Genomic DNA, 19,934 nt, shown 5'->3' on the forward strand with positions numbered 1-19,934 from the left:
AGGTCTTCAAATTTACGGGGTGTTACACTCGGCATCTGTTTCAGCATATAACTTAAACCAAACTTGTATAGACATGTAAAGCACATAATTCATACAATTGGACTTGGATACGAAACTAGGTACACACTTTCACCAGCAATTTCCCAATTTGACATGCACATTCAGTTTATAGCAACTCATATTCAATAGTTGTGAAAAGTTGAGCATGGTAAACACAACATACCCAACCAATTCTAACATCCTAGCATGATTCAAATGCTACTCTATACACACACCTAATAACATGTGAGGTATTTGTACATGTTCATAGAAAAGTAATTTAAAACATATCATCATCAACCTTCAATATTAGAAACAAAACAACTCAATTAGACTTGTCAGACGGTCTCTACAGCTGTAACTATTTGGACACATTCACCATCATTTAACATCACCATTATCATAACGAAGTTTAACCCTTGCTTAAACAATAATATTCAACACCAAATTTCAGATATAGAAAACGAATTTCAATTTGGGGCACTTTTCAGACGGAGTTTTAAGGTAACTTTTAAGACGAAAATCACCAAAATTCATCCTTCAACATGATATGTACCATATATAGTGTCCAATTTCGTCATATAACATGTAAAAACAACTCAAAATCAGTTTTGATTTTTTTGCAAACCCTAGAAAATTCGTCCCCAATTTCGCGATTTCTAGTCTATTGTTTAAGCAATTAATCACCAACATTCAAGAAAAGGGAAACATGTGAATCATATTACAACAATTAAAAGCAATGATTTGCCCATATGAATCGAAATTTCAGTCAATCCTACCATTCTAACAAGTTCAAAGTGATAAAAACATGTAAATAGGGAAGAAATCATATCTTGATTAACTAGGAAAGTAAAAGAATGCAAACAATTAAGAAGGAACAACCCAAATCGGTCACCACACTACAAGATTATGGAAGCTTTTGAGGGTTTTAGGAGCTTAGGTTTCAAAATCAAGAAGAAAGAATGAGAAGAATAGAAAGAATTAGGGGTGTTAAGAAACCCGCAGAATCACTGTACAGTAACCTACTCGATCGAGTGTCTAGGGTACTCGATCGAGTGCCCTCTACTCGATCGAGTAGGCGCTATTTCGTCGAGTATCTGCAGAAAATTTCCACATCTCGACGCCATAGCTTCCTAACGAGATCGAGTGAGGTCTACTCGGTCTAGTAAGCGCTCGCACTCGGTCAAGTAAAGTTAGGTATACGGTCAGAAATACGAAGTAAATTGAAGATTCCTGCAAAAACAATATCGCGTGTTGATTCCAAACTAAGTTCGGATTCGTCACTAGTTATCATGCTCGTTCACGCATTACCATTATTACTCAAGCATACCATATCGTCTCAACAAATAAGTTTTATGTCATAATACGCTACAACAAATTACCCAACTCGGTTTACCTGCTACCGAGTCATTCATAAGCATAATCACGTCATCCTACCATACTTAAACTTATCTTACCACATTACTACCAAACTCGTGTTCACATCAACATGAAACATATAATTAACGATAATTCATCCTTTCATATGTCATATAAATGCATACTCTACATAGCAAATTAAGGCCTATCATGTTCCAAGTTCAATCATAAGCAAATCATTCTACATAAATCGATCGTCACGCAGCGGAAAGTTGCAACCACTAAACAAGGCATATACGCATTACTATATGCTATGTCTCATATTATAACTCAACACTTCTTTAACTATCATCTTTATAGCTACACTAGGAATTATAAACTCATATATGATTACCGTTATTAACAACCTGAAGCAAACACCAGCATGATCACCTTCATATCACGGCATACACTTTCACATTTTCACGCATTTCTATCAAATAAACTCTTGTCACGTTTCTCATAATCATCGTACAAGCTCACTAATCATGCCAAAACTTCACTATACAGCATCCAAACGCAACTAATATACCCATCTCTACGTTAGCAAAGACTCAACCACAAATAACTCCGACACAACTAACATATACATCACATATATACACACGGACTCCACATTCCCATACCCTGTGACTGGTTTAAGTATCATGGGGCCAAGATTTTGAAATGAGGGCACCTACTCACCCAAAATCTAGAATCAGTGGGGCTCCCATTATACATACACCAGGTTCATTTTATTAGACTCACTACGTCCATTAAGTTTATTTGTTACAGGTTCCAAAATCGTTGCTCTGATACCACGCACTAGTAGAAAAAACCCCTATCACGACGCAGTTATCGTGGCGGTTCTAATAGAAACGACGCGAAAAGCTCAAAAAATTGGCGGGAATGAAATTTTGATGTATGTAGGAGGTTTATAGTGGCGGTTTAAGTAAGAACCGACGTGATAACATAAGCTTTTTATGGCGGTTCCAAATAGGAAACGCCACCATAGGTCAATTGTGGCGGTTTTATTAACAACCGACGTTAAGAATGACGCTAAAAGTTAATATAAAGTTATACTTTTTTGGGCTAAAAAACCGCCATAATATGTTTTTGTGTCACTCTCTAATTAAAACCGACTTTAATAGAAAAAAATTAAAAAATTAAAAAATTAAAACCTCCAAAAACTCCTCAGCATTATACGATTAGTTTCCTCTTAAACCTGTTTCTTCGTCTTCTTCAATTTCTCAGACTCCATTGTTGTTTCTCTCTCGAAACGCCCATGCTCTACTCCCTCTACCGCCAACACCATAACCCTCACTCCCTTCAACACCTTTCAGATCTGCACGCTCGCCCACAATGCCACCCTCGCTAACGTCGTGCCTCTCATCATCCCCATCATCGCTGCTTTCATTCAACGCCCCGATCATGGCTGCAACTGCTCCCAAACACACAGCCGGTATGATTCAAAACACTAAATTAATAATATCTTCTTAATCTAATTCAGACCCTAATTCATCATCCCCATACCCGAAACCCTAATTAATTTTATTTTTAATCTAATTTGATTGTTTAGACGATGTGAATTTGGTGGTAGAGTTGCACTATATCGATTTTGCTCCTCTAGATTGTTTTTGTTGATTTGTGATTTAAGATCTTTGATTTTCTTCAATGCCGCTTCAAGTCTGATGTTGGCAAATTTATTTTCCTGCTGGTGATGATGCTCATCATAAGCAAAAGCGAAAGACTCCTGCATGGTAAACATTGTCTATTATACTTCTTAGTATTGCACTCATAGTATTAGGTACAGTTTTCTCGACAACTTTCTCTTTCGATGTTGTCAATGTTTCACTCACTGTGTATAATTCATTGATTTTTCGAATTATAAATTGGGTGATGCTTCCTTTTTTCCCCTGATTTTATGAATAGCATCCTGGCTATTAAGCTTTATTTGACACCACTGTTCCACCAGTTCAGTGACTTTGTAACTATAGCATCAACTTAAAAATAGGTGTTGTTGTGTTTCAGCTTGTTGTAGCCTATTGCCGTAGCCTTGTCTGAATTCATGTAACCATTCTGCAGTGTCAACCAGGTCAGGAAAGAGTGCCTTGGTTATGCCCACCCATTCCAAATGGCAGTAGATTATTGTTGTAGCCTTGTTTGAATTGATCTTTTGTTTTTGCAGATTTTTTAGAATGGCATTCTCTGTCTCCCTAACGTCAGCAAATCCACTCTTTTTAATGTTGTTGTGAGCTTCTTCGTCTCTTAACGCGGATACTCTTTTCAACGCTGAATGCCCACCATGTGTTTGATTATATGCCAATGTCACAGTTTTTGAATTTTAGCCTTTCTAGTCAATAGTGGTCTTGAAAAATGTTCTTTTACTTCAGTTTACTTATTGATTGCTACAGTTTTTTTACTTCAGTTTTCAAAATAATCTAACGCTTTGCTTGGTTCTTTTAACTATGCTTGTTTTGGCTTCACTGTACTTTCTTTTGTTTAATTTAATTATCATTAATTCATTATCCCCAAATTTACATTTCATTAATTATTTACACAATGATAATGATAACTAATAAGTGAAATTATGGATGGTGTGCATGTTGTGTGAGTTTATGACTTTGGTTTGCAGCTTATGCCTCAAATTTTCCAAGATACGTTTCTGATTATGGCTTGATTGTGCCAAATGGAAGTTCTGCTATATCAGCTAGTCACTGTGTCCAATGCAGTTGTGCCGCAGCTAGTCGTTGGTTAGTATTTTTGATCCCTTGTACTTTGCATATTCCTTAATTCTCCTTAAGGGTTGGTTTTTGTTGAAAGTAGGAAAGGTGGGAAAATGGAACACTGTGTTTTACTTCCAAACATTCCTGTACCTAAACTTGAGAAGGTTTTAATTTGGCTTTTTGAGAATGAAAATGTATCCCTCTATTTCTCTGATTTTTACTACTTCAAGCATTAATTACCTGCTTCTATTATTTACCTCGTATTAATCATCTTCCTGAAACCATGTCAGCTATATCTTCTCGGCAAACAGTCATATAATTACCTGCTTCTAATATTTACCCCATATTAATCGTCTTCCTGAAACCACGTGTGCCCGCCTCTGCTTTAGCCACAACATCGAGAGTACGTATGTCACATATCAATTATCGTATCTTCATTAAAATTATACGGAGTAACATCTTGTCAATATCATACAATTGATTGTTGTGGTGTTATTGAAATTATTGTTGATAAACTATATTTGAGCCCATATTGTTTGAATTTATTATTTAATAATAATATTATATGATTTGGTAATAATAAATTCATTGAGAAACTATATGATTCGAGGAACCAAATTTGTCTTCTAGAACTGGATTTGGCAGTGCTGGTTAACACTTTGCTATTCCAAAGGTTAACTCTTTACCGTGCCATTGCTTACAGTTATACTTCTCTTTTTGCTTCTCTCAGACTTCCCAGGTTTACATAATGCCATCTAATTACTTCAATTTTTTTTATTTATGCTCATTTTTATTTGATGCGTTAGTTAACCAACACTTCGGTGATTCATTTGGAATGCTTTAGTGATGCTGCTCGAAAGTTTCAAGAATCTGGTTAATATCTTATGAATCATTAAGCTTTCATCTTTGATTTCATGTACTCCCTTCACCCCAATCATATGTTTTGCTACGATTAAAAAATAAATAAATGAGACGGAAAGAGTGTGTGGTATATTTTCCCAGTTTGGCTGTTTTTTGGAATATTGTTGCATGTTTGGCTTTTGATTGAGTTATTAACTTTACTCTTTCCAAGTTAACCTGGGGTTTAGGACATTTAGAGCATATGTACAATGCTGAAGATTATTACAATGAATGACTTCTAGGTTATGTACATTTTTAAAAAAAAAATTACTACTATATACAGGTGTGAAGTAGTACTACTGTAGTACTTGTAGTACCTTGCATATGTTATAGTAAGTGCCATGAAAATTACAACTCACCTCAATGCTTAGTATTTTTTAATTGATTTTAAAAATTACAAGGCTGAAAACTAGCTCCTTCCTGGTATAATATACATTTTGGTTTCTTACATTACAAAAGAACACTTTGTACATATATATAATACAGTACATGAGAAGATAGGTCACTGTTGGTAGTTATCTATAGTTATCTAGGAATAATACAGAGTACGTGAAAAAGGAAGTTATTCTAGTTTTCTAAATGAAATTCACTGTAGGTAAAGAAGGCAATCAAGATAAGTTTTGTTGAAATGGCAGCCAAGTGAGTAGATGGTTGTGGCCTTGGTGTAGAATCTTGAGCGTCTTTGTAGCGGCGAACCGTGAGCGATCATTGCTTGATTGACATGAAGATCGCTACTATGTATACGAAACAAAGAAATGAAGGTATGTTGATTTTAATAATGTTTAGGTTGTTTTTCTAACTATTGGTTTGATAAATGTATACTCCGTATATGTTGATTTTAATAATGTTTAGGTTGTTTTCTAACTATTGGTTTGATAAATGTATTATTGCAGATTCAACAATGTTAATTGACGAGATAAAAGATGTTAAAGAGGTGTGGGCTATTATATGTTTAGAGAACGTGAAATGTTGATTAGTTTATTAATTAAGACGTGTATGTGATTTTTTATACACTTGGATGTATAATTTTGAACATCGACATTATTGTTCGGATGATATGAAAGTTCGTTGGTTGACATTGTTTTGTATGTATTGTTTGTTTATTTTGCTATTTGGCTTGTCAAAGCTATAGGACATTGCTACCGAAATATCGGTATCAAATAATTTTTTTTTAAAAAATATCTATTTATGGTGGCGGTTGTTAAGTATGAAACACCACTATTAATTCACCTTTATTGGCGGTTCTTCACTCACAACCGACGTTATAATTACTTTTAGTGGCGGTTCTTTAACAACAACCGACGTTATACTAACCTTTCGCGACGGTTCTCTATCTACAACCGATGTTATAGAGAACATGTAGTGGTGCAATGATATTATTGAAATACTTATGGTGGCGGTTTTCAAACAATAACCGCCACTATAGATAAGTTACAGTGGCGGTTCTTGCCTAACAACCGTCGTTTTATATAAGTCTATAATGGCGGTTTTGTTTAATAACCGCCACCGTAGGCGAGCTATAGTGGCGGTTGTACAACCGCCGCAAAATTATATACGACCCCGTGATAAACGACGCACCCAAAACCTTTAAAAACCGCCATAAAAGGTCATTTTTGACCGCCACTGTAGGGGTTTTTTCTACTAGTACACTTTGTAACACCCCCATATCCAGAGGAGCCTTAACTAGGCCTTCCTTAGCATATAAGGGCATTACCATCTCGGTTGCCCGAGGACAGTAATAATCAAATGTCGATAAAAGAACTATTATGTTATATTACAAGTGATTTAAAACCAACAAACATTATAAAAGTTACAACTCAGAGGCTACTCGCTATTACTATCAAATCTCGTAAAGACTCATCCCTGCCCGGACTCCAGCTATCAACGATATCAACACCTGCTAAGACAGACTGCTCACCATAGGGGATTACGGCAAACACATAAGACAACAAATCAACCACACAAGGTCAGTACTGAGATAAGACATGGCAACACCAACGACATCTAGCAATACAACACAACACAATCAGTCACACACACAATCACACCCACTCCAATCAATCTCCACACCGACTCCCACTGGACCAGCCACGCCAGGGGGGACCGCAGCCGTTCCCACCTAAGCCCCGCTCATCATACCGAGCGATAACCCTGTCCCATTAATGTGCACATCCCCTCCCGTGGCGGGTTCCACGGAGGGCGAAACTAGGGCGTGAAGCCACTCCCGCAAGTGACTCCACTCAGCCGAGAACGCATCTCGAGAACCAGAGACAAACAATCACAACCATCAACCATCACAATACGAATACGACAATATACAACAACCACAATACACCCATACATCACAACAATCGACACACTAGACCATCTACAGAAACTGAGTAGGCGAACCTACCTTTAAGCAACTGCAACCAATCCATGCCAACATACGACATATCTAGCAATCAAGCAATACCTATAACGACAACACAATCATCTATTACTATCAAGCAAACCCTAACTGCAAAGACAAGGATACAGATGATGATGACGACATACCTACAAGGAGAAACCCGGCAAAAGACCGCTACCCGACTCAAGCTATGCTCTCCTAAGGCACAAGAACCTTCAAAGGCTTCCATGGAGGTTTTATGGTGAAAGGAAGGGAAAGAGGCGACTAAAGGATTGAAGAAATGAGGCGGAAATGATTTGCGGATTTAACAAAATGCAATTAAAAACCCTCGCTGAAAACCCGGTACTCGATCGAGTGTCCCACATACTCGATCGAGTGACCCCCTACTCGATCGAGTAACCACGCTATTCGATCGAGTAGCCTCTACTCTATCGAGTACCACACATAACTCGCAACTCAAGATAGCTTTGGCACGCACTTTTAAGGACTATTACCGCTCCCAAGGTCAGTCAACGCTGGTCAAAGGGTCTCTAAAAGGGCGGGTATTACAGGTATGGGTTGGAACTTCATTCCTTATATCTTATGTTTGTTTCACTTATAAGGGTTTGCTTGGATTGAGGGTGAGAGGGGAATGAATATGGGAGTAATAGTTAAGGTGCATTTTCCATGTTTGGCATGAGAGTAGTTATTCACCTCCTGAATCTATTACACTCGTTGTTGATCCATATAGTATATATGTTTATGTTTTGATGATGTCAAGGGTGATTTATATTTTATATACTCGTTGCGCGTAATTGTTTGTTTAGTCTTTTAGATTGGACTTATTCATTACGAGCAATTAAGAAGATTTGTGATGGAAGTATATCGTGATCAAGCCTCAATCAAAGATCAAGATTATGAAAGAATTATTCAAGCATTATGAGAAGACGAAGTTTGTCTAAAGATTAATCAAGCTTGGATGATGAAGTAGCCTATGCTCGAAGATCTTCTAAGATTATTAGAATAGTATAGGTGATTATCTCTTAATGATAACTAAGGGTGAATTCCGTATACTGGTAAAGTTATAGCTTGGCAGCTATAACATTACTAGTAAAAGAGCTCAATGTTATAGTTCATCTACTATAACATTGAGATACTGAGTTTATACTACACTACTTGAAATGCTTTCAAAATTGTTTTTGGAAAATGTTTTTGGTCCTTTTAATTGTTCTAGCAAAAATATTTATTAAATAAGCCCGGTTTAATACGGAGTATGGTTTTATTTTAGGGTTATTTCATAACAATAATCCAAACTATGTCTCTCCTTCTCATATTAATCTATACTACATTTTAACTGAGAAAAATCTGGACTATCGCATCATTTATCTCACAATACACTACCTATTGAGCAAGTCACATTAAAAAAAAAATTCAGACACATATTCATTTCCCTCCTTCCTCCTTCCTCCATAAATAATTAACCATCAATCCATCATTTTAATTGCTATCAATCTCCTTATCATCAACTGCCAACCACACTTTTCCCTCATCACCCAGCCACCACCATCTCCATCACCCAGCCACCACCATCTCCACCAGCCCTGTTATTAAACTTGAAACCAGAAACACAAATATGCAGCAAAATTGACAATAATAAACCCACAAATTTTTCAAAGTCAAACCCAGAAATTCAAACCAAATTAAGCCCAAAATTCCAAAGCAAATCCAATTTTAATTTGATTCACATAATCTTGAACCGAAAAATCCTCTTTAACGCTGAAATGTAGTATACTCGAAGCGATCTTAGAAATCTCGCTCTTAAAAATGCCTCCAATCTCAGACAAGTCGTTGCAATTCCAGCGATTCTAGCCGCATCTTCGCTGTCAAAGGCGCTATCGGTGGGGATAGCCGCGTCAGGCGGTGGCGAGGGAGTTACTACATATTTTTGGCTAGGGAGTTAACAAGCAAATCCAATTTTAGAGGAATTTTTAGGGTTTGGAATTTTGATTTTTCTGTGTTTGTTTGGTTAGACCAAACATTGTTGGTGTCGAAGTATTTTCGGAGCTCAGCGGAGGTATGGTGGTGTTAATTACGGTGGTGATTTTGGAGGTTTTTGAGTGGTGGTGATGGGCATTGGTAGGGCTGCTGTGGATGGTGAGGTGGGATGAGTTATGGTGGGAGACTAGGGTTTGAAGAAAGAAGAAGAAGATAAACAGGAAATGAAGAAAAACAGAAAAAGAAGAAAGAAGAAAGGGACCCATATGGTCACTTGTTTATAAACCTGGAATATCAGGTCAAAAATTGGGTCAGTATACTATAAGTTAAATGACGTCAAAGATGAGATTTTTCCCAGTTAAATAATAGGATAGATTAATATGAGAAGAGGAGGGTTATGATGGATTATTGCCATGAAATAACCCTTTATTTTAAACGTATAATTAGTAATTATGTTGGATCAACTTATGAGTTGATTCATATTACTAATTAGGATTTTAATATAGTATACTCCTAAACCCTAAAAATCTAAACCTAATTTCGAGCTAGGGTTTGTCATGAGAAACGAGGCTTATGGGCTGTTGTTGGTTTCGTGCAACCTAAGGTATGGAAGATTACTTTTGGTAAGATATTATTCTCTAGAATTATCTTTCATATCTTTTATATTTAACTTGATATGGTGATTTATGATAAAGATATTCTTATTATGAAAATCTTATCATATCTTAAGATTTATGGAAAAGATAATATAAGGATAATTTATATTCTATCTTTTGGAATATCCCTTATTATCTCTTATGGTTTTAAGGAAAGAAATATTAAAAGATATAATTTGTTTGCATATCTTTATTTCGGCCATTAGGGTTTTCGACTAAACTGAGAGGCATGCTTCATTCTTTACTATAAATACTTTACTCTTTGCTACACTCAAAAGGAAGACCTTTAAGCATAAAATTGATTTTATTTTTCAAAAGCAAAACCGTGTGTTTCAAAAGTAAGAAAACCGATTTGCTATTTTCGAAAAAGGTCGTGTGTTTTTAAACTCGTATGTTCGTTCGTTAGTTATCGTTATAAGATAATAGTGCTTAATAGATTTCTTACTTGTTCATTAACGTGAACCTTTGCAAGAATCATTAGTGCTTTCTTATTAGTGTAAGTTAGTCACTCGAGTATTTAATAGTACTCATTGAGTTACAACTAGAGTTAGTTATACGAGTTGGGTTAGTAAATTTGTAATCCGTAGAAAGGTACCAAATTTATTAATCGAGAATAGTGGACGTAGGTTTCGATCTGTGAAACTGAACCACTTCAAAAACCGTGTGTCTCTCTCTCTCTCTTTCATTCTTACTCATTCATTAGTTAATTAGTTAAAGTTTATTCAATAAACTTTAAATAATTAATTATATTCATACAATCGAAAAAGTAGTAAAAGTTTTAAATCCTCAATCCCCCCCCCCCTCTCTTGAGTATTTTGGATCGATAGACTCTTCAATTGGTATCAGAGCCGCTCTTGATTGCCTAATCACAAAGAGGCTGATCTATCTTTTTCTTATTTATCTTATCGTTTTATATTCCGCTGCCTATCACGTGATAAATGGATTCCAAATACCTCAAGTGTCCCGTCTTTGATGGGAAGAATTATGGGTTATGGAAAAACATGATGACTCACTATGTGAAAGGTCATGATTGGGAGTGTTGGAAGATTATCCAAAACGGACCAGTTAAAATCTTGGTTGCTTCCACTGAAGGCACTACCTACGAGAAAAAAGAAGAGGACTATATCGAGGCCGACTACAAGAAGGCCGAAAAGAATTCTAAGTCTATAAGTTTATTGCAGAATGGCATAAGTACTACTGAATTCGATCGGTTCTCTTCGTGCACAACGGCCAAGGAGATATGGGATGGCCTTGAATTAGCTTATGAGGGTACTTCCATTGTTAGGAAACATCGCATAGATCTGCTAATGCAGAAATATGAGCTATTCTGTATGGAGCCTAATGAGTCCTTGGATAGTATGTCCGCACGTTTTTCAAGCATCATAAATGAATTAAAAAACTTGGGAAGAAAGTTCAGTACCGAGGACATTGCAAGAAAGGTTCTTAGGAGCCTAACTAAAAAGTGGCGTGCCAAGGTCACAGCAATGGAGGAATCGCGAGATCTTGAAAACCTATCCTACCAAGAACTCATTGGTGCTCTCGTGGCCCATGAAATTATTCTGAATGCCGATGACGCTGAACCAAGCAGAGGTAAAAGTATGGCCTTAAAAAACGAAGATGTTAACTCTGACATAGAAGATGAAACCGTCTTGTTTTCATGCCGTTTCAAAAATAGAATCTTTCTAAACAAACAAGCAAAATCATCTTACAACAACAACAAATCGTCCAACAAGAAAGTAACAGAATCAAAGTCATCATTTGCAAATAGAGGTTGCTTCAAGTGTGGAGAATCTGATCACATGATCAAGGACTGTCCAACATGGGAGAAAATCAAGGACAAGGCGAAACGCGAGAAGACAAAGAAAGAGTTCAAACAAGTAATGATGGCTTCGTGCTGGGGAGATCTTGACTCAGAAGATGATGAAGGATCCAAAGATGACGAAGTAGCCAACCTTTGTCTCAGCAGCATTAGTCTTGACCTAATCTCCGATAGCGACGATGAAAGCACTAACTCACACTCAAATTAATGCTTTCTTGGAGAATCGGACGAAGATGACGATGAAGAGGTAAGTTATCTGGAACTCAAAAAACGCGTTAAGAAATTATCTAAAAGTGCTTTAATTGAATTCTTTGAGCAATCCCTCGATAAATGTCATGAACAGGATATGGAACTAAAGGATCTAAAGGTAGGGGTGAGCAAAACCGGATATCCGACCCGGATTTCAAAACCAGATCGGATATCCGAATTTAAAATTATCTTTTTTCGTGATCCAGATCCGATCCGAAAATATGGAATCCGAAAATTCGGAAATCCAGATTTCGGAAACTGGTTTCGATCCGGATTCAAAAGCATAGAAAAAGTTCCACCAAGTCTGGTATCCATGTATCAGTGATATTGGGCATAACTTGATGTCATCTGCATAAAATGAAGAAAGAAAGAAAAAGAAAATTAGACGACTTACAAAATAAATTAGCTCGAAACTTATAGATAACATACGATAAAATGTATGCATATAACTTGATAAAAAAAATAATGACCCGAATCAAATCCAATCTAATATGTCCATCTCGATTCTGAGATGACCTAACATGAACTTGACTCATTTGAAAGGATAATTTTTGACGTGCTGAAATGGGCATTACACCTGACTCATTGTAAATTTGTAACCCAATCCAAAATAATAGATTTGTGTAATGACTGTAATCCAAGCACGACCTGTATGAATAAATCATAGAGATGATCATTAATTCATTGACCACTATTCCTTATCTGGGATTGATTTCAATTATTAAATACAATTGAGATTGATTACTGTTTCCGTCTGATATTGAAGACGATATTGAATAGAAAATCAAATATCTAATCATGATGATTATTTATCAAAACCGTCTGATTTCAATTAAGTAATTAATAGAATAGGGTACATAAATTTCAGATTAAACACAATCGAAAAACAAGAGAAATGAATTACCTTAGTGATGAACTTATGATTGGTGATGAGCGATTGTCGATTTGAGATGAGCGATTGATGATGAGATATTAAGATCTGAAAGAGAGTAGGAGAGGATAGAGATGGTAGATGGAGGCGTTACTTTGATTTTTAGGGTTTGTACTTCGTAGAAATGTGATTGACTAAGTGTATGAGTGGTTGTTTTTACTCTTTTCAATTTTCATTTTTTACGTTTTTTCTTTCTTTTTTTTTTTTTAAATCCGAATCGGATCCGGATATCCGGTTTTAAGAAAATCACAATCCACATCCGATCCATTTTATTCGGAAAAAACCGGATCGGATATCCACTTAAAACGGTATCCATATATTCGGATTTTTTTTTCGGATCGGATTCGAAAAAAAAAACCGGATCGGATAGTTTTTGCTCAGCCCTATCTAAAGGAACATATTCTTTATATTGTCGAGGAGAATCATACTCTAAAGGCTAAAGCTAAGAAGTTGAAATCTAAAGTTACAGCTGATAAAGCTACAACATTAGAAACTGCTAATGCTGAAAAGAAGGGATTAGAATCCAAAGTTATAGCTAATGAAGCTATAACTTCAGATCTAAAGCTTAATATTAAGCACCTTCAAGCCAAAGTTATAGCTAATGAAGCTATAACTTTAGAACTTAGAAAAGCCAAGGAACTTCTTGAAACTAAAATCACATCTGATGAAGCAGTGATTTTAGACCAGAAGAAAAGAGATTGATTCTCTCACAAAGCAATTGAAAGAATCTAAAACTGAGATGATCAATGTTAAGAAACAATACTCAGATGTTGTACTCATTCTTAACAAAAGGTTCCAAGACTTTCGTGACAATTATAAGAAGGAGAATGACATAGATCACACGAAATGTCTCGAAGAAATTAAGAACCTAAAGGACTTACTTCTACACGCAAGGAAAGTCCATGATAACTGGGAAGGTAGCACAAAATTCCTAAACTTCCTAACCAAACAATCTGACAATAATATGAAGATGGGGTTAGGACATGAGTGCTACAGCCGTAGAGATCACTCTAAATGCAAATCAACACCTTCGGATTACGATTTCAGAAAAAAGAAAATATGTTGATCTTCCTGAATATTTGATTTGCAATTACTGTGGTCATACGGGTCATATCCAAGACAATTGTGTCAAACGTGTACATGATATATGAAAAAATACCGAATTTGTTAAAACGGTTGACACATCAGTCGAGGACGAAAAATCCCACACAAAGGAACCCAACGAAGAAAGGAATAATAACTTTCGTTGGTTCTATAACATGGCTTTTGATTACACCAAGAAACTCAGCACTTCACAAACTCCTAATCACAAGGAGAATAGTCATGATAGACCTAGATATATTCCTAGACCACGAGAAAACCCTAAACCTAGAACTCCTCTTAAACAAAATTACCCAAGGTTTAGAAAAACAACCATTAGACAAGTTTGGGTACGAAAGGATTTGGTATATAGAATAACTAATCATAAGGGACCCAACCTAGCTTGGGTACCTAAAAACTGTATCTAATCCTCTCTGCAGGTAATGGTGAAAGAAAACAATCAATGGTATCTTGACAGTGGATGCTCAAGACACATGACTGGAGATAAGAAATTCTTTCTTTCACTCAAACTTTTCAACGGAGGAAAGGTGACGTTCGGGGACAACAAGAAGGGTAAAGTGATTGGTGTGGGCAAAACTGGAATTTCTAAGTCACACGCGATCAGTGATGTCTATTTAGTGGATGGTCTAAAGCATAACTTGTTTAGCATATCTCAACTATGCGACAAAGGTAATAAAGTTGTTTTTCATACCGATGGATGTCGCATTATAATTGAAGGAACAAGCAATGTTATTCTTGAAGGCCATAGGAAAAGGAATGTGTATATGGTAGATTTAAATGCTGTGCCCACTAACTCTTTTACGTGCATGAAAGTTACTCTTGATGATCCCTGTTTGTGGCACAAACGGTTCGGCCACATTAGCTTACTAACCTTGAACAAACTCAAGAAGTGGGACTTGGTTGAAGGGTTACCTAAGATCAAGTTCGACCAAGAAAAAATGTGTGATACGTGTGATAGGTGCAAACAAGTGAGATCATCTTTCAAACCAAAAAAAGTAGTAAGCACAAATCAAGCTTTGGAATTGGTACACATGGATCTTTGTGGTCCATGAAGGTAAGGAGTAGAGGAGGATCCAGGTATGTCTTTGTCCTCGTGGATGACTATTCAAGGTATGTATGGCCTATCTTCCTTCATTCAAAAGATGAGACTTTTGATGAATTTGATTGTCTTATGAAACTTGTTCAAATAAATATAAGACTAATCTTGTATCTATCCATACGGATCATGGCACTGAATTTGATAATCAAGCCTTTATAGAATATTGTAGAGTTAATGGTGTAGGGCATAACCTTTCTGCACCAAGAACTCCTCAACAAAATAGTGTTGTTGAATGTATGAATAGAACGCTAGAAGATATGGCTCGTACAATTCTCTTATGTAGTGGTCTGCCTCGTAACTTTTGGGTTTAAGCCATTAGTACTTCTTGTTATATCCATAATCGTGCTATGATAAGGCCTATCCTTAAGAAAAACTCCTATGAACTCTTAAGAGGTCGCAAACCCAATATCTCCCATCTTCGTTGTTTTGGGAGTAAATGTTTTGTTCACAATAATGGTAAAAATAGGTTAAGAAAATTCGATCCTAGGAGTGATTAGGCGATTTTCATAGGATACTCGAATCATAGCAAGGCTTACAAAGTTTTCAACAAAAGAACACTTTGTATTGAAGAAAGTGTTCACGTTATTTTTGATGAAGATAATGTGTTTGATAAGCCCTTACAGGATGAGGAAGAAGACTTGGACGAACCTGACTTTTGCCTCTCTAGAGACGATCCCCCAGAATTAGAAATGGAGGATAATGAGATTGAAGGAATAAGTGATGAACTTGATCATTCTTCAAAGGACAAGAAGGAGAAAAACCAAAGTTATAGTTGATGATACTATAACATTGACTCAAAATAAGGATTCCCAATCCAATGTTATAGGTGATTTTACTATAACATTGAATCCAAATCAAGGTACATAGTCCGAAGTTATAAACGACTCTACTACAACACCTGAATTGGATTCAAGGGGAACTTCCTCCAATTCTGAGCCAAGTGAAGTTGGGTCAAGTTCAAATAATGATGATGAGCCAAGTACTTCAACCAAATGGAAATACAAGAGCTCACACCCAATGGACAATATTCTCGGAAATATTAAGAAAGGAGTTCAAACGAGACGATCTTTGAATAATTTCTACTCATTCTACTCATTCCTATCCATGAGTGAACAAACAAATATCAATGAAGCTCTTGCAGAATCGGATTGAATTTTAGCCATGCAAGAAGAACTTCAACAGTTCGAATGGAACAAAGTCTGGCACTTAGTTCCTAGACCTAAGGATCGATCTGTTATTGGAACAAGATGGGTATTCAGGAATAAACTAGATGATGCCGGAATGTTTATTCGAAACAAAGCAAGATTGGTGGTCCAAGGTTATAATCAACAAGAAGGAATAGATTATGACGAGACTTTCGCACCTGTTGCGTCTTGAAGCTATTAGACTTCTGATAGCGTTCGCAGCTCATAAAGGAATGAAGCTCTTCCAAATAGATATCAAGACAACATTTCTAAATGGGTATCTAAAGGAAGAAGTCTTCGTAGAACAACTCCCTGGATTTAAGAATAGCAAGTTTGAAGACCATGTCTTTAAATTAGACAAAGCCCTATATGGATTAAAGCAAGCACCAAGAGCTTGGTATGACAGATTAATAAAGTTTTTACTTGACAGTAGATTCAGTTGAGGATCTATTGATAAAACTTTATTCCTAAAATCTGAGGGTTCTGATCTTCTGGTTGTTCAAATCTACGTTGATGATATCATCTTTGGATCGACCAACTGAAGCCTGTGCAAATATTTTTCTGAGTTGATGACTTCCGAGTTCGAGATGAGTATGATGGGAGAATTGAAATTCTTCTTAGGTCTGCAAATTCAACAAACTGAGGAAGGCATTAAAATTCATCAACAAAAATATATCAAGGAGTTGATTCGAAAGTTCGGTATGGAAAATTCTCATGTTATTCCTACTCCGATGGTTGCAGATAAGAAGCTAACTTTAGATGAAGACGGTAAACCTGTTGATGAAACAACTTACCGTGGGATGATAGGGTCATTATTATATTTAACTGCAAGTCGACCAGATATCATGTTTAGCGTATGCGTTTGTGCGAGATATCAATCGTTTCCCAAAGAGTCGCATATGACGGCCGTAAAAAGGATTTTATGATACTTAATTGGAATGGCTAAGCTATATCTATGGTATCCAATGGAGTGTAATTTCGACTTAGTCGGTTATTCTGATGCCGACTACGCAGGATGTTCTCTATACAGGAAAAGTACGTCAGGTGTTACCACATTCGTTGGACCTTGCATTATAACTTGGGGTTCAAAGAAGCAGAATTCAGTTACCCTTTCAACTGCTGAAGCCGAGTATATCGCTGCAGGACTGGTATGTACTCAATTATTATGGCTTGAACAACAATTGTGTGATTATGGTGTTGACGTAAGATGCATTCCTATTTTATGTGATAATACGAGTGCGATCATTATTTCTACAAACCTCGCACAGTATTCACGTACCAAACATATTGAAATTAGACACCATTTTATTCAAGACCACGTTGAGAAAGGGAATATAAAACTTGAATTTTGTAGTACTGAAAAACAATGGGCAGACATTTTGACAAAATCATTAGCTAGAGAACGATTTGAGACTTTACGGTTGAAAATTGGTTTAATCAGTGGTACCTAAGCTTCCATATGTGTTTAATCTCTTAATGACTGACTAGTAAAGATGAGATTGTATGAATGTGTCCGTATATTGCGTTGCATGAATAATTACGTTTATAGAAATATATTTATCTCATATATTCTATTTGTATTTTAGAATTTAATTAGCATACAAACTTTATCTTTTACCAAAATTTGAGGTGCACCATAATTCTTTTTCTTTCCAAATTTTATAAAAGTCTCTCAATATTTGCTACACAAATATCTCGTATAAAACTCATATTCCATATCTTATATTACTTATTATAATTAATCCTTATCACCTAATTACCTAAACCTAGACTAACCTAGACATCTACCCTATTTATGCTCTAGCCGTGTAAATCACACAACCCACTTGCTTTACTTTTTCTCTTATCAAAAGATTTTACAAATCTCTCAACCATCACCATCATCATCATATTCAACCTTCATCTTCACCATGAATCCACCTCATGCAAAAACACGGTCTACTACCCGAAATCAACACCACCGAAATCCAAATAATCAACCATCACAAAAACCATCCAATAATCCTAATTCCTCTACTTTTCCTTCACCACACCTATAACCGTCTCCTCCTCTGTTTCACGGTCGGGATGATGCGGTGTCTAGGGAAAAAGGCGCCGTCTTTTCAAGGGAAAGAACAAGGTTATTGTAGATGAAGTTAATGAGGTTGATAAACCCGAAGTCGTTGTTAGTAATGGTATTTCGAGAACTCTGCTTCGAGAAGCCTCGAAAAGCGCGACAAGATAAAGGTTGAACCGAGTTCGGTTGACAAAAGATGAGAGTGTTCTTGTGTCTCGGGTCTTCCCATATTCCATCCATGGAGTAAGGTATTACCCTAAGTCTTGGTTGACAACTATTCCGTCTCTCAAATTTTTTGTCGACTTTCTTGATTTTGAAGGTTGGGGTCATATTATTCAAGTCTCGGGTCTTATATACCCGGTGGAGGTTTTTCAGTTTTTCGCTACAGTTAAGGTTAGGAAAGGTTTGTTGCATGCGACCGTCAATGGTGTTGATGTGACGGTCTCTGTTGATGATTTTTGCTCTGCTTTTTCGGTTCCTCATGATGGAATCGATGTTAACCCGAGTCTTGAATGGTCTAATGTGGATAGTGAGAAACAATTAGCTAATAGACAGTACTTTGAGGAGGTTGGATCGGATGGTGGAAACATTATAGTTCGTCCTCTTTCGGCAAAAATCAAATTTCTTTTAAATTTCTTGTGGAACACGATTGTGCCGAGAAGGGGAGGGAGGGATAAGGTATCGAGTTATGAGGTGATTATTGTTTACTCGTGGTTGGAGGGTCAGAAAATTAACTTGGCAAGTCTTGTGCTAAGCCGTATTGTTCAAACGAGTCTCATGGTCACCAAAGAAAAATTTTGTACCACCACTGATATTCCATATGGGATATGGATATCAAGGTTATTGGAAATCAAACAAGTTGTGGGATGGGATAGTTATGGTGTTAGTGTGAAGGATTGCATGTGTGATTGGTTAATCGGATTGATGGGTCTCGGGTTTGATGGACCCCGAATTGGTGCTTTTAAAGGATATTGAAAAGGTTGCTAGTGATGAGGGTATGGGAGCTATGGGTGCTAAAATGGAGAGTTTTATGAGTTCTTTAATGGAAAAATTCGAGGAGCAATCCACGACCTTAGCCACGGCTTTGTCACAGGTTGGGACTTCACGATCCTCGGGTGGAGGTTTGGATTGTGCTCGGGTCTATGAATGGATGGATGGGATTGATAAGCGGCTCTCGGGTTTTGAAAGGGAGTTGAAGGCAATTCGTGGGGAAGTGTTCCCACATGGAGATCGACTTTCTTTTCTCACAAGTCAAGGAGGTGCGTTGGTTATGCACGGGAAAGCTATGGCGGCCGATCAATTGCTCACTTTGGAGGCCACGAAGGCATTGTCGTTAAAGGTTCTTAACTTTGAACGAAGTCTTCAAAGTCTTGCTACTCTTGTGAGGAGTTCATTTGACCGCCTTGATGCTTTGGAACATCGCACGCGTCC

The 19,934-nt window shown here is 36.8% G+C and overlaps 1 long non-coding RNA gene across 1 annotated transcript; it reads left to right on the forward strand.

Moving 5' to 3' along the window:
* The first annotated feature begins 2,673 nt into the window (after nt 1-2,673).
* LOC141656022 (uncharacterized) lies at nt 2,674-6,118 on the forward strand. The gene is made up of 3 exons (XR_012548291.1): nt 2,674-4,169; nt 5,638-5,803; nt 5,936-6,118. It is a non-coding gene; the product is annotated as an uncharacterized LOC141656022 (long non-coding RNA).
* Nucleotides 6,119-19,934: the final 13,816 nt, after the last annotated feature.

The sequence above is a fragment of the Silene latifolia genome, chromosome 5 (genome assembly GCF_048544455.1).
Source record: "Silene latifolia isolate original U9 population chromosome 5, ASM4854445v1, whole genome shotgun sequence".
Lineage (NCBI taxonomy): Eukaryota > Viridiplantae > Streptophyta > Magnoliopsida > Caryophyllales > Caryophyllaceae > Silene > Silene latifolia.